This window comes from Pinus tabuliformis, chromosome X (assembly GCF_031772625.1).
Source record: "Pinus tabuliformis cultivar Carrire ecotype Pingquan chromosome X, CPIR1, whole genome shotgun sequence".
NCBI lineage: Eukaryota > Viridiplantae > Streptophyta > Pinopsida > Pinales > Pinaceae > Pinus > Pinus tabuliformis.
In genome coordinates, this window is record NC_142308.1 from 1,423,072,722 (window position 1) to 1,423,096,172 (window position 23,451).

The following is a 23,451-nucleotide window of genomic DNA, read 5'->3' on the forward strand; positions in this document are numbered from 1 at the left end:
ACTCTTTTCATCTCTATAGCCCTTGACTCCTCATGGTTCAACCATGATGCCAAAGCCATTAATTGTAGATCTCCTAGCTCGACATTAGGATACCAAACATTCATGTTTGTGAAGGCCATGCTGTGAAAGTAAAACTCATCCATTTTGGCCCTATCCTCTAGTGTACTTTGGTCACCAAGATCAATAAACTGCTTGTAGTCCTGAAATGGCATGGTGCCCCTTTGTGCTAGTGTTTTAATCTGAAATTGCAGCCATTATTCTCTGAGGTAAAGAGCATAGCATTTAGTTGGCATCCTACACTGGATGGCCTCCAAGGAGAGGCTGGCCATACATGCTAGTTTGTTTTCCCTTTCTTGCAGTTGTCCTCTCAGCTGTGCATTTTTCCTCTCAAGTTGATCTCTCAATATTGCTTCTATGTCACTTAAACCACTTAGCTCTTTGTTTTTCTTATTTTCCTCCTCTTGTTGTTCTTCCTCATCTCCATCAATTTATTCCTTCGTTTCCTCCTCTATTTCAGCATCATCCTCCTTCTCTTCTCCTTCATCATGTTCCTCTGCATTATTTTCTTTTTCATCCATCTCATCCCCATCTAGCTCTGTATCTTATTCTTTTTGTTTTTCCTCCTCCTCACTGACAGAAGGACTAACATCATAGGTGATGGTTTTGATGTCATCCTTTGCTGGTAAGTCTTTAAAGACTGACCATGTTATAGGGATCTAGAGGATTTGGAGGGCATCCTCAATGAGGATCCTGATCAACCCATGGTGAGCCAATTGTTGGGAATTCCCTTCCTTTACTTTGTTGATGGAGTCTTTGAGTGATTGCATCAAGAAATAGCGTACGCTGAGTCTTTGGTGAACTGTTGTACCCAAAATCTTAATTCTTCAAACATCCTAAAATGGTAGCCATAAACAACATTGTATCTATGGAATGGCAGATGAGGTGATGGAGTACGAAGAATAAGTTGGACAGTAATGAATGAGGATGGCAGATGACGTGGAGGAGATGAGATGGAGTGGAGTGATTGGGGTGGCCCACTTCAAGGGTAGGGAGTGTACGACAGGTTCATTTGGCTTGAGCCCCTTCGCAGCAATCTCAGGCCATATATCTCAGTCAAACACCTTGACGTCATGGTCAATTGCGAGGGTTGAGCCTGAGTTATAACTCGTGCTCGTTGCTCCCCTGCAGAGTAGTTTATTTGCCTCTCGAACCCACGCTTACTTAAATCTTGTGCTATCACTCAAACTTGAATATGGGTTGAGGCCCCACTTTACATCGGATTTGAATACCATCAAAAATAAATCACTGTTTTCAGACTCTTGCATTAACATCATAGGTGAGGGTTTTGATGTCATCCTCTGCTGGTAAGTCTCTAAAGAATCACCATGTTATAGGGATCCAGAGGTTTTGGAGGGCATCCTCAATGAGGATCTAGATCAACCCATGGTAAGCCAATTGTTGGGAATTCCCTTCCTTTACTTTGTTGCTAGAGTCTATGAGTGATTGCATCAAGAAATAGGGTATGCTGAGTCTTTGGTGAACTGGTGTTTCTTCCCCAAATATTATTTCTTCAAGAATTCTAAAATGGTAACCATAAACAACACTCTATCTACGCTCACATGAGATATATTAGATGAGTTGGTAACCTACCTCACTCCATGGGTATGGCAGACTATCTCTCCTTACTCCATTTCTATCCTCTGTGGGTTCTTCACCTTCTAAAAAAAATTTTCTTTTTTCCACCTGACTGTCTGCTTTGTCTTCTTTTCTCCATGGAATTCCTAGGGGAAGTGGGGTGACCCTACTAATGAGCTCTGGGGTGAGATCTACAGTGAGACCTCTAACTATAACAGTGGCATGGATTTTTCTGTGTGGAGTGAGGGAATGAGAAAATTATTAAGCCACCTCATCATCATACCCTTTGAATCTTTCGAAAAACCCCATCCGTTAGTGTCTTACAAACATTTCAAGAACTTGGGGGTGTTGTTATATCCTCACAATATTTGTGGGTTCTCTCCTTTTAAACCCTCCTATCATCTTGCTTATGAGGCTTGAGTAGGAAATTAGAGGTTTGACACAAGAATTTTAAATTCAGGAGAAAACAGAGTTTCTTGTGTATGTAATTCACCTTCCACAATTGTTATATCCACTAGCTTTTAGAGCATTTCTAGTTTATTTGTTTGTAAATGGGGATGGATTTTTAGATCCTACCTATTTAGAATGGTGGCAGTGGACAGTTCTCGTGATATTCCCTCTTGAACCCCTCTCTGCCTATCTTGTGGACTACCTCTATGTATCCTGTAGACTACTCCTATATATTGTTCCTATAGGAATTCTTGTGCATGCTCCTGTAGAAATTCTCTTGCAGAAGGATGGATCCTTGCTTCTGGTGGGTGGCCAAAGTTATAAGCGCAACTTGAGTGAGGGAGTTTTGAGGAGGTGAAATGCTAGAATGCATGCAAATGATGTTTTGTTTCCCACCCCTCGTAATCAGCTCCCACCTCGTAGATCCATAGTTAACCACTTCTTGTCCTACTCCTCCACTGTCTTTGACTTGATTGTGGTCATGTGTGAGAGGACACCTGGTTTTGTAGGTGATGACTGAACGAAGGTGGCCAAGTTGAATGGCCAGCTTTTCACTTATAAACCAACTACCTCATAACCTTTACGACTTTTTATCAAATTATGCATATGAGTGAGTGAGCGGGATACTTACCTGTGGTCTCGATGCCATGCAGCAATTGTCGAAGATTAGAGGTGATGCATTGTTTATTTTCTGCATGGTCATTCTTCTTCCTCCTCTACTATTTTTAGTTTGTTGTCTGGATCTTCTAGATCATCCTAGTGAAGACCTATAGGAGATGATTGATATCCTATGGGATAGGCTACTACAGGACCTATCCAACCTACCATTCACTCTTGGATTGCTCCCCGTAGGTTTTTAGGGGATCCTGTAGAAAACACAGTCTTCGCCTAAATAGAATCAATGAAGTGAAGAAACAATGGAATTGATGGAGAGATGCAAATAACAATTATGTCTTTTTCTCTTTTTTCCTTTTTTTTTTTGTAAAACACCTAGGCTTCCTCAGAGAGGTTTTCTCCCTAGATGTCTGTCGTGGGAAAGTTTTCACCCAAGGATCTTCTTATTCTTTTTTCATTTTTTTTTCATGATTGGGCCGCCTCACGAGGTTTTTAGCCCAAAGATGTTACTCAGGCGCCTCATGGAGGTTTTCACCTGAATCCTTATTATTTTTTCCTTTTTTCATTTTTTAGTGACCTGATGAGTGAGGAGCTGGAACTTGTTCCACCAGCATCATTGTCTTATTGATATTGTCAATGAACTCTTGTTTTGACAAATTCCTCTTGTACAGTTTCAATCGGTGTCCATTAACAAGCAATGGAATGGCTTCTTCATCTGTAGTCCTGATTTGCACTGAACCATTATCATGGCATATTTCCACCACATAAGGTCTATTCCATCTTGTCCTTAGCTTGCCCTTGAAGAATTTATACCTAGAATCATATAACAATGCCCAATCGCCCTCTTGAAATTTGTTCTCCTTAATATGTCTATCATACCAAATCTTTCTCTGAAGCTGAACTATCTCTGTATGTAGGAGGGCATGCATTCTTAATTCATCCAAGCCATTCAAATGGAACAATCTTTCTTTCTGTGCATGAATGAAATCCAAATCTAGTTGGGCTACCATCCTCAATGTGTTATATTCAAACTCAATGGACAACAAAGCCTTTTTCCCATAGACCAACTCATAGGGTGTAAATCAAGTGGTGGTCTTCCATGTTGTATTATAGGCCCAGGTAGCCTCAACTAGTCTCTCTGTCGAATCCTTCCTATTGCTGCTTACAAAATTGGTTAAGATGATCTCCAATGCCCTGTTGGTCACCTCCACTTGTGCCCATTAGCTTCTCGATGATAAGGAGTGGAGGTCCTATCCTTGATTTTGTGATGGTTGAGCAGTTCTTCAATCATGTTGGAAGAAAACTAGTTGCCTTGGTCTATGACTAGCTCTCTAGGGTACCCAAATTTGTAGAATACATTCTCCCTTAGGAACTCAGCTACCTTATCTTCTTTTGCTGCCTTAATTGCCTCGGTTTCAACCCACCTAGTCAAACAAGCAGTGCACATAATGTATTGTTTTTGCTTTGAAGGAGGGTTGATAGGCCTAATGAAGTCCATTTCCCACTTGTCAAATGGCTCAAAAGTCACTTGAGGTTGTAGGGGAATTTCATCTCTTGAAGTAGTCTTTCCCATCCTTTGGCATTGATCAGACTGACTAATGTACTTCTTTACATCCTGATGAAGAGTGGGCCAATAATAGCCCGCTTGTAACACTTTGAATGTTGTCCTCTTTTCTGCAAAGTGACCTCCACAAGGCATGTCATGACAGGCTAGAAGAATGTCAAAAACATCCTATTCCCTTACACACCTTCTCAACATTTGATCTGGGCCAAGTTTGAAGAGATTGCCCCTAATCCAGGTGAAGGGGCGCTTTTCATGACTATCTTGCTCTTTTCTTTAGAGAGCAAGTTTGGTGGGAACTGAGTTGATTCCAAATAGTTTGCTATATCAGCAAACCATGGGGAGAGAAATGAAATAGCAAAGAAATACTCGCCTGGTAATTGGTCATCCACCATTACTTCTTCACCTGCAGGTGGATTCGTCCTAGATACAAAGTTTGCAACAACATTTTCTTTACCAGGCTTATCAACAATAGTTGGATCAAATTGCTATAATAAAAGCAACCATCTTATAATTCTAACATTCACATCTGCTTTGTTCATTAAATATTTGATTGAAGGATGGTCAGTATGCAAAAATGTTTGATAACTTGTAACGCAATGCCTAAATTTGTTTAATGAATGCACAATAGCTAGGTGTTCCTTTTCGGTCATAATATAATTTAGCTCAGCACTTGACAGGTTCTTACTGATAAAATATGTTAGAAAATTATATATTACGGAGCAATGGAACACATAAAATATTGCAGAAATATAAACACAGAAAACGCATAAAACAAGAGAGACACAGATATACGTGCTTCATCCAGTTTAGGCTACGTCCACCCTGAACAGCCAGTCCTTCCTTTCTATTATTGAGCAAAATAAATAGACACAACCTACAGCAGATCTGCTATAATATCCTCTGTTTTCTCTCACAGTCTCACCTCTCTGTTTCTCGCTCACAGAATACACATATATTACATAGCCTCAAATACAATGCCCTCATGCAAAGAGAGGGGTTGCCTTCTATGGAAAAAAAACCTAAACTAAACATAAGTTCTACCGTCAGATCATATGCCTATTGAACGGCCCAGATTGACTAGAAATTACTGTACATTTACAAGGCAATTTTACATCTGTTTTTAGCTTTGGGGGCGTTGCCCCGGAGCCCCCGCTAGGGGACTGCTGGCCCCCAAACACCCCAGTCAGCGAGGATCGGCCGCCCCAGACCCCCGGGGGGAACAAGTCCCCCCCGCACCCCCCCGCTTGGAGGGGTGTACAAACTTCCTGAGGTATACATCCGGCTGAAACAAAGACCTCTAAACAATCATGCTCCACACACAACAATCTCCCACTTGGAGAATGATTGTAGCAACTCCATCGCTGCTTCATTTTCTAGACAATGACTCCTCTTTGGACCTGGCTATTTCTCATCTTCATCGTCATCCTTAAAGACCAATTGAAACTGAGCATGTTCTCAGTTTCTCCCTGGTTACAAATTTTGTTAGCATATCTACAGAATTTTGGCTAGCGTGTATCTTTTCCAGCTTCAAATCTCCATCTTCCAACACTAATCGTATGAAATGGTACTTGAGCTGTATGTTTTTATTCCTGGAATGAAATGCTAAGTTATTTGCAAGATGAATGGCACTTTGGCTATCACTGTATAACATGCCCATATCATGCTCCTCACCCAATTCACCCATAAACCTTTGTAACCAAATCATTTCTTTACTAGCCTTTGTAGCAGCAACATACTCTGCTTCTGTTGTTGAAAGTGAAACAACACTTTGGATTTTTGAAACCCAACTGACAGTTGTTCCGCCAACAGTAAATACATATCCTGTAGTGCTCCTCCTGTTATCTCTGTCACCTGCCATATCTGCATCAACATATCCCTGTAGGGAAATGTTTGAACCACCAAAGCATAATGCTTGATTTGTGGTACATTTCAAATATCTGAGAATCCATTTTACTACCATCCAATGTTCCTTTCTTGGATTGTTCATGTACCTGCTTACAACTCCCACTGCATGTGCAATATCAGGCCTTGTGCAAACCATTGCATACATTAAGCTTCCAACTGTTGATGCACATGGAAATTTAGACATATAATCCATGTCTTCTTGGGTCTTTGGGAACATTTCCTTACTAACTTTGAAATGGATAGCAAAAGGTGTACTAACTGGTTTTGCATTGTGCATGTTAAATCTTTTCAACACCTTTTGTATGTACCCATTCTGAAACAATGTTAATTTGCAATTTTTCCTGTCTCTAGTTATTCTCATACCAAGGATTTGTTTTGCAGCTCCCAAATCCTTCATTGCAAATTTATTTTCCAATTTTATTTTGAGCACATTTATTTCCTGCATGTTAGATCCTACAACAAGCATGTCATCTACATACAATAACAATATAGTATAGCTTCCATTATTTTGTTTTTTCAGATAAAAGCAATGATCAGAGTGACATCTAGTATAACCTTGTTCAAACATAAACTTGTCAAATTTTAGATACCACTACCTTGGAGCCTGTTTTAAGCCATAAAAGCTCTTCTTCAACCTGCACACTATTTTCTCCTTCCCTTTCACTTCATATCCTTGTGGCTGCTGCATATATATCTCTTCCTCCAAATCCCCATGGAGAAAGGTTGTGTTTACATCTAACTGCTCAAGATGCAAATCTTCAACTGCCACTAGACTTAAAATAGTTTTGATTGAAGTCATTTTAACAACAAGAGAAAATATTTCATCAAAATCAATACCTTTCTTTTGTGCAAACCCCTTCACCACAAGTCTAGCTTTGTACCTCTGTTTTCCTCCATCTTCTTCCTTCAGCCTGTAAACCCATTTATTCTGCAATATAGTTTTACCTGCAGGAAACCTGACTAAGTCCCAAGTCTGGTTATGCATTAAGGAGTCCATTTCTTCTTCCATGGATACCTCCCACTTCTTCTTGCTTTCAACCTGCATTGCTTCTTCATAACATTCGGGTTCACCAGAATCAGTCAACAATAAATAATATAATGAAGGAGAGTATCGTTCAGGGGGTCTACTTATCCTGGTAGATCATCTAACACCAATTTCAGGTGTTTGGGGTGCCTGTTGTTGTTGTGGTGGTTTTTTCTATTGTGGTTGTTGATTATTATTATTTTCAGGAACCTTTACTTTTTCAGTGATTTCATCAAGAACTGTGTATTCCTTGTTTTCTTTTTCCTGTTTCTTTTCATGCAACTGATTCTTATACAAGACCTTTTCATTGAATATTACATCTCTGCTGCTAATGATTTTGTGATTTTCATAATCATATAAGCGATAACCAAAATCATTAACACCATATCCAATAAAGGTACATTTCTTTGACTTTTCCTCAAGCTGTGTTCTATTTTCTTTATCAATATGGACAAAGGCCTCACAACCAAAAGGCTTTAAAAAAGAGTAGTTTACCTTTTTACCTATCTATGCTTCCTCTGGAACACCACCATCCAAGGAACCTGAAGGCCCTCTGTTTATTAGATAAACAACAGTATCTACAGCATCAGCCCAAAACTATAAAGGTAATCCTGCATGTAATCTCATGCACCTTGCACGGTCCATGATTGTTTTGTTCATCCTTTCTAACACACCATTTCCTTGTGGTGTTCTTGGAACTTTCTTCTCTCTGCGAATTCCATGCTCTGAATAGTACTTATCAAACTCTTTGCTGCAATATTCACCTCCATTGTCCGATCTAAGACACTTCAATTTCTTTCCTGTCTCAACCTCAACAAAAGCTTTCCATTTCTTAAAAGTATCAAATACATCAGATTTATTCTTAATACAATAAATCCAAGTTTTTCTAGTTGCATCATCAATAAAAGTAACATAATAATGAGATCGACCGAGAGATGATACCTGAGCAGGTCCCCATACATCTGTATGCATAAGCTCTAATTTTTCATTCTTCTTTTCTTTCCCAACTCTGAGAAATCTGACTCTCTTCGGTTTTCCAAAAATGCAATTCTCACAGAAGTCCAAATCAACATTCTTCAAACCTGGCAACAAATTCCTTGAGTGAAGAATCTTCATCGCCTTTTCACTCATGTGTCTGAGCCTATGATGCCATAATGCTGCATTTGCTCCTTTGGAAGTTAAATCATTAATGGAGTTAGAAATACCATTACATAAATACAGTGTACAAACCTTTTCGCCTTTTGCTATTACTAGGGCTCCTTTGGTGACCTTCCAATCTTTATCTGTAAAAGTTGTCACACAACCTTCACCACCTAACTGCCCTGTTGAAATCAGATTTTTCTTTAGATCCGGAACATGCCTTACCTCCTTTAGTAGCCATTGGTTTCCATTATGTTGTTTTACAAGAACCTTACCCATTCCAACAATTTTATAGGTTTTATCATCACCCAAACGAACTTGTCCAAAATCTTCTTGAACATAGTCATGAAAGTATTTCTTATCAAGTGTGGCATGGAATGAGGCCCCTGAATCTACCACCCACGAATCAGTAGTATTTTTGAAAGAAAGAATAAAAGCATCTTGTAACACCTCACCTGTCACATTTGCTTCATGATTGTTTTCTTGCTGTGAATATCCTTCTTTTCCCTTCCGAGATCTACAGTCTTTCTTTAGGTGTCCTTTCTTTCCGCATTTCTAGCACACTATCCCTGATCTGGACTTGGATGTGCCTTTCCTTGATTTACTGCGATATCCTTAGCTCTTTCCTCTTTCCATTTTTCTTCCCCTCGACTCTGCAGTCAAAGCATTTCCCGATGTCTCACCGTAGATTTTCTGTCGCATTTCCTCGCTAAGGATAGCACCTACAACATCATCAAACTTTAAAGTACTAGATCTAGACACAGAGTTACTAATGGCAATTACTAAACCATTCCAACTTTCTAGCAATGAGCACAAGAATAACAAAGCTCTAACTTCATCATCAAAGTTTACCCCTACAGAACATAACTGACTTGTAATAGTATTAAAATCATTTAAATGATCTACAACAGATCCACTTTCCGACATCTTCATATTAAATAACTGTTTCATAAGAAATACCTTGTTTTAGGCCAAGGGTTTTTCATATAGTTTCTCCAACATCTTAATCAAACCCTCTGTCGTTGTTTCCTTTGAAATGTTGAAGGTGACCAATGCTACAAGGCACAACCGTATTGTTCCAAGTGCCTTTCTATCGAGAAGGTTCCATTCTTCATCTTTCATACCCATCAGCATCTTTGCGTTTCCGCCCAATGGTAAGTATAGATATTTCTGATACAGATAATATTCCATCTGCATCTTCCACAGTGAAAAGTTTTTGCCATTAAATTTCTCGACCCTAAACTTACCATCTTCTGCCATTGCTCCCACTCGAACGAGGAACCCTTCTTTCTTGCATGTTTATCAGCCAAATAGACCTTTGGCTCTGATACCAGTTGTTAGAAAATTATATATTATGGAGCAATGGAACACATAAAATATTGTAGAAATATAAACACAGAAAACGCATAAAACAAGAGAGACACAGATATACGTGGTTCAACCAGTTTGGGCTACATCCACCCCGAACAGCCAGTCCTTCCTTTCTATTATCCAACAAAATGAAGAGACACAACCTACAGCAGATCCGCTGTAATATCCTCTGTTTTCTCTCACAGTCTCACCTCTCTGTTTCTCGCTCACAAAATACACATCTATTACATAGCCTCAAATACAATGCCCTCATGCAAAGAGCGGGGTTGCCTTCTAGGGAAAAAACCCTAAACTAAACATAAGTTCTACCATCAGATCATCTGCCTAATGAACAGCCCAGATTGACTAGAAATTACTATACTTTTACAAGGCAATTTTACATCTGTTTTTAGCTTCAAGGGCACTGCCCCCGAGCCCCCGCCAGGGGACCGCTGGCCCCCAGACCCCCCAGCTAGGGGGGATCGGCCTCCCCAGACCCCCGCGGGGGAGAGAAGTCCCCCCCGCAGCCCCCCGCATGGAGGGGTGTACAAACTTCCTAGGGTATACATCCGGCTGAAACAAAGACCTTTGAACAATCATGCTTCACACACAACAAAATAGATGGCATAGGGCAATTTCTCCTCTACCTAACCTAAGGCTCCTCCTATGGCTTTGTGTGAGACATTAGCATGAATATGAAAAGCGAGGGCCAAGTTTGGGCCTCGAAGAATTGGTGCAGTGGTTAACTTACCGTTTAAAATGTCTAAATCCTCTTGACAGCTCTTTGACCATATAAACTCAGAATCTTTGGCCAACAACCCAAATAAAGGAGGTACCAACTTGTTGAAGTCCTTTAGGAACCTTCAGTAGTATCTAGCTAACCCCAAGAAGCTGTTGACATCCCTATGCTTTTGAGGAGGTGAGTCGCTTTGGATGACTGCTATTTTGTTTCGGTCCACCTGCAGTCCTTGCTGAGATATTAAATGACCTAGCACGGTCCCTTCAGTCATTAAGAATCACATTTTTCTGGACTGAGAGACAGGTTCATTTCAATGCATTTGTGCAATGCTTTTCCTAGGTTAGTCAGGGATTCTTGAAAATCACGGCCATAAAGTGTAAAATCATCCATATAAATTTCCATCGCATCGTGTACTAATTCAGCAAAAATAATCAAGAGTACTCTCTGGAAAGTGGCAAGAGCATTGCATAGGCCAAAAGGAAGGACCCTATAAGAAAAGGTACCCTAAGGACAGGTGAATGTGGTCTTATCTTGGTCTTCTGGGCAGATTTGGATTTGGTTCTACCCACTGAATCCATCTAGGAAAGAAAAGAACTCCTTCCCTGCCAGACCATCTAGCACTTGGTAAATGAAGTGTAGGAGAAAATAATCCTTATTTGTGGCTTTGTTCAACTCCCTGTAATTGACACAAATCCTCCACTTACCATTTTTCTTCGAAACTAACACTAAAGGAGAGACCTACTCACTGTCGGAGATAGGGTAAATGAATCCTACATCTAGTAGTTTTTGCAATTCTTCTTTGACTATATCCTTAAGAGTTGGATTCATCCTTCTTTGTGGTTGTCAGAATGGCTTGCAACCTTCTTTGATGTATATGTGGTGATTACACACCGAGGGGTGTACTCCCTTCATTTCTTTGTAACTTCAAGCGAAGGCTTCTAGGTTTTCCCTCAACATGTTGCATAACTTTTCCTCTTTAAGAGTAGAAAGAGATGGATTAATTTTCAAAGTTTTCTCTCAGCCAAATTCTATGGTTTTGACAAAGAGTGGGTTGGAACTGGCCAAGCACAAGTCAATTGGATGATTGTTCTAGGTTTCCCTTACTTCTTCTTCTAATGGTAATGAACTAGGAGTTGGACTTTGGAGCAAGTGTTCAATTAAGTCATCCTCATTTTGTTTTCCTCCTCCCATGGTTGCTTCCAAAGCATAAATTTGGGCTAAATAAGCCTCATATTCTTCCTCCTCCTCCAACCATAAAGGTAAATCATGCTCTAGAGAAGGTTGAGCAGGAGGGTATAGGACTAACTATTTGGACATGTGCCCATTCTTGATTGTCATATTCCCAGGTTTGCAACTAATGTAAGCATAATTTATGGACAACCATGGTCTCCAAAGGATGAGAGGGTAACCAGTAAGCTTAGCCTTAGGCTGGAGAACTAGGAAATCTGCAGAGTACTCCCAGGAGTCAATGGAGACCATCACATCCTCCACAATTCCATTAGGGGTTACTATGGAACGGTCTGCAAGTTGCACAATTGTTGTGGTATTCCTTAATGACCCTTGGAGGTTGAGCTTAAGCATGGTTTCCTCAGCCATCACATTAATGGTAGCCCCCAGATCAATCAGAGTGTGTGGGAAAATGATGCCATTGATGTGCACGTCTACTACAGGGCTTCCAGGGTCCAAATATTTTTGACATATTACTTGCCCCAGCATTAATTCAAACAACTGCTCAATGACATTAATGGTAGGGGCGTCCCTTTTTCTTCTTCCTGGATGCTTGAAGCATTTCTCCTTAATAAAATTATTGTAGATGGGGACATCTTCTATTGCTTGGAGAAGGGGGATCTTCACACATAGATTTTTCAATTCTCCTAGAAGTTCAAGTTCTTCTGGGGTAGGTTGGAGCTGTTGGGTTAATATCCCAGGAAAGAGTGGATTTAATTTAAGGTTGATTTTCCTTCTTTCTTCCTCAACCTCCCTATGTGGAGAGGGAGGTTGGTTATTTGGGAGGATTCTCCCAAATCATAGGTTGATCTCTTGGATTTCTACAGCATAAGCTCGGTATGATGTCTCTCCACTGTATACTTGTTGAGCCTGCCTATTGTTCAGGTTTGGATTTGGCTGGGCAGGCATCTGGGGTTGCTTGGGTGGAGCAGATTGTAGGAGTTGTGGTTGGGTAGGTGGTGGAGGCAATAGAGCTGGAGCATTGTTGTATTGGGGCCTCCACCCCTGGAGTGGGGTATTCCATTGAGGTTGTGGTAGAACATAAGGTTGAAATGACTGGCTAGATGGCTTGGAATGATACTGAGATGCATAGGACCATGGAGGGGGTGTAGACTAGGAAGGATGAGTAGGGGTTCCCCAAGAAGGTATAGCTGTGTTTTGGTTGGGGTTGTATTATGCATGGGATGACCCTTGCATACCCTGTTGGTATGGTCTAGGCCCAGGAGGTCTCCTTTGGTTGATGTAACAAAGCTGCTCAGTGACCCCTTCGGCTCCTTGATATATAGCTTTGAGTCTGGGTAAAGAAGGGCACTTGATTCTGTAGTGGTTTTCTTCACGGGCTGAGCAAATATTAATGAAGTTCAATGGACATTCGTTCCTTGGATGCCTCCTGGTGCATCTAGGACAAAATATGGCCAAGGCTCTCTCTACTTCCTCTTGGTTACTTTTGATGTTCATGGTGTCTAATTGAAAGGCAAGGGTTTGCATCATGTCACTTTCGAAATCTTCCAGCATATTTCCAATTTTGCCTTTGATGGATGAGTTGGAAGATGATGTACTAGCCATAGGTTGATTACTCCTACCCTTTTTCCTGGCTGCCCTAGAATGGTCTCTAAAGACAGTCTTGATATCCTCATAGGGTAGTTGGTAGATATCCCCTCCTGTTAACAAATATAAGGTATCCAAAAGATCTTCCCTTACTCCTTTGAGCAGCACCAGTTTTAGTGACTGGGGATCACGTGTGCACTTGGCCCTTTTGTAACAGAGCTGGAATATTTCTTCGTAGTCTTCTAAGGATTCATCCTAACCCATGGTCATCCTAAAAATCTCTTCTTTAGTATCCCTTGACCTACACTAGTGCCTTTATTTGTTGTTAAAATCCTACTGCATCTAAGCCCAAGTTGTGATGCTATCTCCAGGTAAACCCATGAACCAGTGTAGTGTTGCATCCTTGAGGGTAGATGGAAATAGTTTTAACTTCTTCTCATCATCTCTATAGTCATAGGTTTGGCATATAACAACAAACTCAAATAGGAAAGTGTCAGGGTCCTCTGTGGTCAAGCCATGGAAATGAGGTAGGAAAGAGGGGCTTATATTCTTCATCTTAGTGTCCCCATTGGTTTCCCTGATGGGGAAGGCACCCTCAACTCTCTCTCTATTCCCTCTGTCATTTTGGTTTTCAGCCATCGGTTCAGTAGGAATGGGTTTTTCTTCTTATTCTTCCCTTATAGTTTCTTCAAATATGTCAGGTTGCTCACCTAAGCGTTCCTCCAGTTCATAACCACCGAAGAAGAGAGAAGGTTGGCTATTGGATGTAGTGAGGGTATTTGGCAAGAATTTTCCTAAATTGTCCCTACTCCTATGAGGAATGAAAGGAAATGTTTTTGGGTTGGTTTTTGGAAGATTTTTTTAGCAAGAAAGTACTTTTCAAAAATAAAATTGCTAATTGAATGAAAAATACTAACAGAAAGAAACTACTTGCTGAATTGAAATTCTACTTGCAGAATGGAAAGGAAAGCAGATAATGACAACTGAAAGAAAGCAAGCTACTAGATTACTTTTGCAGAAATAAACTAATGGCAGAAAATTGGAGACTAAAAATAGAAGAAAAGAAAGCAGTACTCACATTCTACTCAGACACCTCCCCAACAACGGCACAAAAAAGTGATGAGCAACAATATTACAGCAAGGATGCTGCAACTCATGGGCTACCAACTTTACTTATCAAAACGGGGTTCGTACAAACTTTGAGGTGACAGTCCTATATGCACAAGTAGAAGTGAAGGTCCTACCTGTCGTCACTTGTTCATTTGGCAAGAGACCCCAGGGGTTCCAAGCAAGCCTTCTATAGAGTCAGAAGAAGCCTGATTCTTTGATGGAAGAAGAGAAAATCTATTCTAAGAGAGCTACTCTACTACAGTAATGAAGAAAACAACATGTAATGCTAAATCAAACCATATCCTAATTAACCATTTAAATGGCTATGCTAAGATGAATTTCTAAATCAACACCAACCTAATGATGCTATCTAAGTTATAGAAGTAAAGAGCATCAAACTAAACTAATGAGTAAGCAAGGAAACTAGACTAAATCTATTTTCACTTTTCTGGTTTTTTGATGATCGGACAGTGTTAGGTTTTGATTGAATAACCAAAATGAAGCTCAGAAGTGGCAGCGTTTAAATGATATGCAAATCAAAGTTTGGGAAGCATTCAAGTGGAAAAGCAATCGAAGATCGAAATCAGTGAAGGGATGACGTAATGAGGTAGCAATGCATAGGAACCATTAGATTGATCAACGAACAGTAAAAACAAAAGATGAGCAACAGAGATCTTATTGTAGGAGATTATGTGAATAAAGGGATGAACACCATTAACAGAAGATGAGAGACGAAGATATTATCATGGGGATTAAGTGAATAGATGGATGGATCGATCAACGGACATGATTAACGAAAGATTGAGTGATGAAGATATTATCGCGGGAGGTTAAGTCAATAGATGGATGAACATGATTAATCGGAGATGAATGGCAGAGATCTTATCATGGTGATGAAGTGAATAGATGGATGGATCACATCAAGTCACATGGCGACAGAAGGGTAAAAAATGTGTGGATTGATGGAGCGGGTTTCGTAGGTGATAAGCAGTTTCTCGCGCGCCCTCAAAGTTATAAGTTGTATTTCTAATTTTCACGTGATTAGCCTAAGTGAGTGAAACGTAGCATGGGAAAACCAATTTTCTCGGTGCTCTCGGGTGGATATCGGTCATGCAAAAATTCGCAAGAGATTGCGCAATAACCACTGGATCATGTGGGATTGATCAATAGTAGAGATCAACCAAGCTAGTTGGTAATCAGGTGATGCGATAGTCGTTGGATCGAGGGCGCAACAGATCGACGATGGAGTTTTGGAGCTCATAAAGTAGGTGGAATACCTCACAATAGCCTTTGGATCAATCTAGACAGATCGATGGTTAAGATCTAGAGCGCATAAAGTCAAGTGTTGAAATGAATCAGATGGTGGTTGTTCAAGTTTGTTGTGGATCAGACAGTAAGGAAATATACGGGTATAATCTAATCAAGACGTGTTTTATTAGCTTCCGCTTAATCATTTCGTGCTAAAGGAAATGAGCATATGAGAAAAAAGTGATGGAAAAAGACGACAATGAAATGAACCTTGTACTGAATCAAGACAAAAAACTTCATGCAAGAACTCCTGGTTAACCTACTAATTGAAAGAAGGCACAAACAGAAGCAAACTAAAACACAACTAATCTATGCTACACTATTGTAATGGAAATGTAGCTACTTAAGCAAATGAACCATTAAACCATGAATCTACACTAGCATACATGTACAATAAAGAGGAGCCTCGGCTGCTAGGGTTGGGCCATAACCCAAGAGCTTCAGCCCTTTGAGTTAACTTACTGCTGGCTCAAAACAAAACTCATCCTTATTATCAAAACAATGGATTACATTAGAAACTATCACAAGTCTTGTAACTCGAAAATAGAGTAAAGTTTTACAATCCAAAGTCCAAATCCGACTGAGATATTAAGCCTCTCTACTTATATGTATGAGGTCTTCAACAACTTCCTTAAAATTAGGGAGGCTCGGCTCCCAACCTCGAGATAAACTGGTGCTTTGACTTCCACTTGCTCGGCTGCCTTCTATTCCTCATGATTTGGTTGTTTGTACTCTGAGCTGATGGAGGAATATTTGAATGAAGGGGTAGTAAATGAGGAAGATTTCCCTCCTATAATTCCTCTCCCTTGTCCCATTCGAGTTTTGACCAAGGTCTTTGCTAAAATTCCTTGCTTTTATCCTTTAATGCTTCATTAAATGCACATTAGGCCACAAAGAAAAATATTCAACTCTAACTCATCTCGTAAACAAAATATGGTCAAAAGTATGCAATAAGTTGTGAGAATAGTTGGTTTGACTAAGCTAGAAGGTGAATTAAGGTGCATATAATTACCCAATGATGAGACTCGTCATCACCTCCCCTATTGAAAGTGTTGCTCATCTTCTGAGCAAATTAGTCAATGTCCATGTCCTTCATGGCTCTGGTAGTCTCTCTGACATCCCATGCTTCTGTTGTGGTCTCTTCTTCTTGTTCATATCAGCCTTCTTTCATTTCTACTTCTTCCCACTTCCTCTTTTCCTCTTATTCTTTTCTCCCTTCTAGCATCCCTAGGAGTAGTGGTGGACTGAGTTTTAGGCCTATCCAATTGACCTTCAACCTTTGCATTGATTTCTTATACATTGGTGTCCTATTGAGTGCCTCTCTCAACCTTTGAGGGGAGTGATATTCTCTGATCTTCAAGTTGTGTGGTAGTGTGTTCTATCTCCTTGAGCAAGCATGCATACTATTTTCTCCTAGCAGCCTAAACATATCCTCAAAATGTGACATTTCTTGCTCTTAGGTAGCAAGATATCTAGGTGCCAGTTGGGGATCATTTGCAATTAGATTATGGGTGCTGATTAGGGCCATGGATTGATTGTTCAACTCTAATGAAAATAGGTTCATTTTTCTCTCTGGACAATATTCTTTTCATCTCTGTAGCCCTTGACTCCTCATGGTTCATCCATGATGCCAAAGCCATTAAATATAGATCTCCTAGCTCGGCATTAGGATCCGAAACATTCATGTCTATGAGGGCCATGTTGTGCAAGTAAAAATTAGCCATCTTGGGCCTATCCTCTAGTGTACTTTGGTCACCATGATCAATAAACTGCCTGTAGTCCTCAAATGGCATGGTGCCCCTTTGTGGTAGTGTTTTAATCAGAAATTGCAGGCATTGTTCTTTGAGGTAAAGAGCATAGGATTTAGCTAGCATCCTAAACTGGATGGCCTCCAAGGAGAGGTTGGCCATACATGCTAGTTGGTTTCCCCTTTCCTGTAGTTGTCCTCTCAGCCATGCATTTTCCCTCTCAAGTTCACCTCTCAATATTTCTTCTCTGTCCCTTAAGCCACTTAGCTCTTTGTTTTTCTTATCTTCTTCCTCTTTCTGTTCTTTCTCATCTCCATCAGTTTCTTCCTTCGTTTCCTCCTCTATTTCTGCATCATCCTCCTTCTCTTCTCCTTCATCATGTTTCTCTGCATTAGTTTCTTCTTCATCCATCTCATCCGCATCTAGCTCTATATCTTTTTCTTTTTGTTTTGCCTCCTCCTCAGTGACAGAAGGACCAACATCATAGGTGAGGTTTTTGATGTCATCCTCTTCTGGTAAGTCTCTGAAGACTAACCATGTTATAGGGATCCAGAGGTTTTGTAGGGCATCCTCAATGAGGATCCTGATCAACCCATGGTGAGCCAATTGTTGGGAATTCCCTTCCTTTACTTTGTTGTTGGAGTCTATGAGTGATTGCATCAAGAAATAGGGTATGTTGAGTCTTTTGTGAACTGGTGTTTTTACCCCAAATCTTAATTCTTCAAGCATCCTAAAATGGTAGCCATAAACAACATTGTATCTATAGAATGGATGATGAGGTGATGGGGTACAGTGAATGAGGTGGACAGTAATGGATGAGGGTGGTGGATGACGTTGAGGAGATGAGATGGAGTGGAGTAATTGGGGTGGCCCGCATCGGGGGTAGGGAGCGTATGAGATGTTCATCAGGCTTGAGCCCCCCCGCAACAATCTCAGGCCGTAGATCTCGGTCAAACACCTTGACGTCATGTTCAACTGTGGGGGTTGAGCCTGAGTTATAAATCGTTCTCGTTTCTCCCCCAAAAATGACTTATATACCTCTGGAACCCACTCTTAATTAAATCTTGTGCTATCACTCGAACTTTAATATGGGTTGGGGCCCCACCTTACACCGAATTTGAATGCCATTGAACATAAATAATTGTTTTCAGACCCTTAAATTAACATCATAGGTGAGGGTTTTGATGTCATCCTCTGCTGGTAAGTCTATGAAGACTAATGATGCTATAGGGATCTGGAGGTTTTGGAGGTCATCCTCAATGAGGATCCAGATCAACCCATGGTGAGCCAATTGTTGGGAATTCCCTTCCTTTACTTTGTTGCTGGAGTCTATGAGTGATTGCATCAAGAAATAGGGTATGTTGATTCTTTGGTGAACTCGTGTTTCTTCCCCAAATATTAATTCTTCAAGCATTCTAAAATGGTATCCATAAACAACACTATATCTACCATCACATGAGATATATTTGATGAATTGGTAACCTACCTCACTCCATGGGTATGGCAGAATATCTCTCCTTACTCCATTTTTAACCTCTGCGGGTTCTTAATCTTCTAAAAATAATTTTCTTTTCGCCACCTTTCTATCTGCTTTATCTTCGTTTCTCCATGGAATTCCTAGGGGAAGTGTGGTGACCATACTGATGAGCTATGGGGTGAGATCTATAGTGAGCCCTCTAACTATAACAGTGGCATGGAGTCCGCTATGTGTAGTGAGGTAATGAGTAAATTCTTGAGCCACCTCATCATCATACCCTGTGAATTTTTCGAAAAACACCATCCATTGGTGTGTTATAAAGATTTCAAGCACTTGGGGGTGTTGTTGTATCCTCACAGTGTTTGTGGGTTCTATCCTATTAAGCCCTCCTGTCATATTTCTTGTGAGGCTTGAGGAGGAAATGAGAGGTTTGACACAATATTTTTAAATTTAGGAGAAAAGAGAGCTTCCTCTATCTGTAATTCACCTTCCACAGTTGTTATATCCACTAGCTTTTAGAGCATTTCTAGTTCATTTGCTTGTAAATGGGGATGGATTTTTAGATCCTACCTCTTTAGAATAGTGGGAGTGTACAGTTCTTTTGATATTCCCTATTGAACCCCTCTCTGCCTATCTTGTGGACTCCCTCTGTGTATCCTATAGACTGCTCCTGTAGATTATTCCTGTAGGAATTCTTGTGCATGCTCCTATAGAAATTCTCTTGCACAACGATGGATGCTTGCTTCTAGTGGGTGGCGAGAGTTATAAGCGCGACTTGAGTGAGGGAGTTTCGAGGAGGTGGAATGCACATGATGTATGTAAATGATGTTTTGTTTCACACTACTCGTAATCATCTCCCACCTCATAGATCCATAGTTAACCACTTATTGTCCTACTCCTCCTCTGTCTTTGAGTTGAGTGCGGCCACGTGTGAGAGGACAACCAGTTTTATAGTTGACGACTGAACAAAGGTGGCAAAGTTAGCTAGGCACCTTTTCACTTATAAACCAACTACCTCATAACCTTTACAAATTTTGATCAAATTATGCATATGAGTGAGTGAGTGGGATTCTTACCTGTGGTCATGATACCATGCTGCAGTTGTCAAAGATCAAAGGTGTTGCGTTGTTTATTTGCTACATGGTCATTCTTCTTCCTCCCCTGTTGTATTTTGTCTGGAGCACTTGGATCATCCTAGTGAAGACATGTAGTTGATTATTGATATTATGTCGGATAGGCTACTACAATACCTGACCAACCTACCATTCACCCTCGGATTGCTCCCTGTAGGTTTTTGAGGGATCTTGTGGAAATACAGGGGACCTTGTAGGAAACTCAACCTTCACCTAAATAGAAGTAATGAAGTGAAAAAATAATGGAATTGATGGAGAGATGCATGGTAAGGAGTGGAGGAGATCAATATATGTGAGGCAGGGTTCCCTTTGGATCCTCTCTTTGCTCCTTGATTTCCCTTCTTGCCCACCTGCAAATAACAATTTTGTACTTTTCTCTTTTTCCTTTTTTTTTTGAAAAACACCTAGGCTGCCTTAGAGAGGTTTTCACCCTAGATGTTTTCCCTGGGTGTCTCAAGGAAGGTTTTCACAAAGGGATCTTCTTATTCTTTTTTCATTTTTTTCATCATTGGGTTGCCTCACGAGGTTTTCAACCCAAATATGGGACTCGGGTGCGATCTTCCATGTTGTATTATAGGCCCAGGTGGCCTCAACTAGTCTCTCTATCGAATCCTTCATGTTGCTGCTTACTACCTTGGTTAAGATGCTCTCTAGTGCCCAGTTGGGCACCTCGAATTGCCCATTAGTTTGTGGATGATTAGGAATGGAGGTTCTATGCTTGATTTTGTGATGGTTGAGCAGTTCTTCAATCATGTTGGTAGTAAACTGGCTACCTTGGTCTATGACTGGCTCTCTAGGGTACCCAAATTTGTAGAATACATTCTGCCTTAGGAACTCAACCACCTTCTCTTTTGTTGCTTCCTTAATTTCCTTGGTTTCAACCCACTTAGTCAAATAATCAGTGCACAGAATAATGTATTGTTTTTGCTTTGAAGGAGGGTTGATAGGCCCAATGAAGTCCATGCCCCACTTGTAAAACGGCTCGAAATTCACTTGAGGTTGTAGGGGCATTTCATCTCTTGGAGTAGGCTTTCCCATCCTCTGGCACCGATCACACTAACTAATGTACTTCTTCACATCCTGATGAAGAGTGGACCAATAATAGCCCGCTTGTAACACTTTGAATGTTGTCATCTTTGCTGCAAAGTGACCTCCATAGGGCCCATCATGACAGGTCAGAAGGATGTCAAAAACTTCCTCTTCTCTTACACACCTTCTTAAGATTTGATCTGGGAAAATTTTTAAGAGATTACCCCCAATCCAGGTGAAGGGGGCACTTTCCATGACTATCTTGCTCTTGTATTTGGAGGGAAAGTTTGGTGGGAACTGTGCTGATACCAAATAGTTTGCTATATCATCAAACCATGGGGAGAGAACCGAAATAGCAAGCAAATGTTAATCTCGTAACTAGTCATCCGCCATTCCTTCTTCACCTGCAGGCAGATTCATCCTAGATAGAAATTCTGCAACAACATTTTCCTTACCAGGCTTATCAACAATAGTTAGATCAAATTTCCATAATAAAAGCGACCATCTTATAATTTTAGCATTCACATTTCGTTTGTTCACTAAATATTTGATTGTAGCATGGTGAGTTTGCACAAATGATTGATAACCTGTAATGTAATGCCTAAATTTGCTTAATGAATGCACAATAGCCAGGATTTCCTTTTCGGTCACAGTATAATTTAGCTCAGCCTTTGACAGGTTCTTACTGATAAAATTGGTGGGATAGGGAAATTTCTCCTCTACCTGACCTAAGGTTGCTCCTATGACTTTTTGTGAGGCATCAACATGAATATGAAAAGGGAGGGCCCAGTTTAGGCCTTGAAGAATTAGTGCAGTGGTTAACTTACCCTTTAAAATGTCTAAGGCCTCTTGATGACACTTTGACCATATAAACTCAGAATCTTTGGCCAAAAACCCAATTAAAGGAGAGGACAACTGGCTGATGTCCTTTATGAACGTTCAGTAGTATCCAGCTAACCCCAAGAAACTCCTGACATCCATCTTATTTTTAGGAGGTGGGACCCTTTGGATGATTTCTATTTTGTTTGGGTCCAACCACAGTCCTTGTTGAGCTATTTAATGACCTAGCATGGTCCATTCAGTCATTAAGAATTCACATTTTTCTGGACTGCGAGACAGGTTCATTTTAATTCATTTGGGCAATAATTTTCCTAGGTTAGTGAGGGCTTCTAGAAAATCACAGCCATAAAGTGTAAAATCATACATATAAATTTCCACCGCATCGTGTACTAATTCAGCAAAAATACTCAAGACTGCTCTCTGGAATGTGGCAGGAGCATTGCATAGGCAAAAAAAAGGACCCTATAGGCAAAAGTACCCTAAGGAAAGGTGAATGTGGTCTTATCTTGGTCTTCTGGGAAGATTTGGATTTGGTTCTACACACTAAATCCATCTAGGAAATAAAAGAACTTCTTCCCTTCCAGGCCATCTAGCAGGGGAAAATGATCCTTCTTTGTGGCTTTGTTAAACTCCCTGTAATTGACACAATTCCTCCACTTACCATTTTTCTTGGGAACTAACACTAAACAAGAGACCCACTCACTGTCGGAGATAGGGTAAGTGAATTCTGCATCTAGTAGTTTTTGTAGTTCTTCTTTGACTATATCTTTTTGAGCTAGATTCATCCTCCTTTATGGTTATTGGATTGGCTTGCAACCTTCTTCCATGTATATGTGGTGAGTACACACTAAGGCGTGTACTCCCTTCATTTCCTTGTAACTCCAAGCGAAGGCTTCTAGGTTTTCTCTCAACATGTTGCATAGTTTTTCCTCTTCAAGAGCAGAAAGAGATCGATTAATTTTCAAAGTTTTCTCTGGGCCAAATTATATGGTTTTGACATGGAGTGGGTTGGAATTGGACAAGCACAAGTTAATTGGATGATTGTTCTAGGTTTCTGTTACTTCTTCTTCTATTGGTAACAAACTAAGAGTTGGACTTTGGAGTAAGTGTTCAATTAAGTCATCCTCATCTTTTTGTCCTCCTCCTATGGTTGCTTCCAAAGCATAAAGTTTTGCTAAATAATCCTCATCTTCTTCCTCCTCCTCCAACCATAAAGGTAAATCATGCTCTAGAGAAGGTTGAGAAAGAGGGTATAGGACTAACTATATGGACATGTGCCCATTCTTGATGGTCATATTCCCAGCACTGCAACTAATGTAAGAATTAGTTGTGGCCAACCATGGCCTCCCAAGGATGAGAGGGTAACCAGTAAGCTTAGCCTTAGGATGGAGAACTAGGAAATCTATAGAGTACTCCCAGGAGTCAATGGAGACCATCACATCCTCCACAATTCCCTCAAGGGTGACTGTGGAATGGTTTGCAAGTTGCAGAACTATTGTGGTCTTCCTTAATGACCCTTGGAGGTTTAGCTTGAGCATGGTGTCCTTGCTCATCACATTAATTGCAGCCCCCAGATCAATCAGAGTGTGTGGGACAATGGTGCCATTGA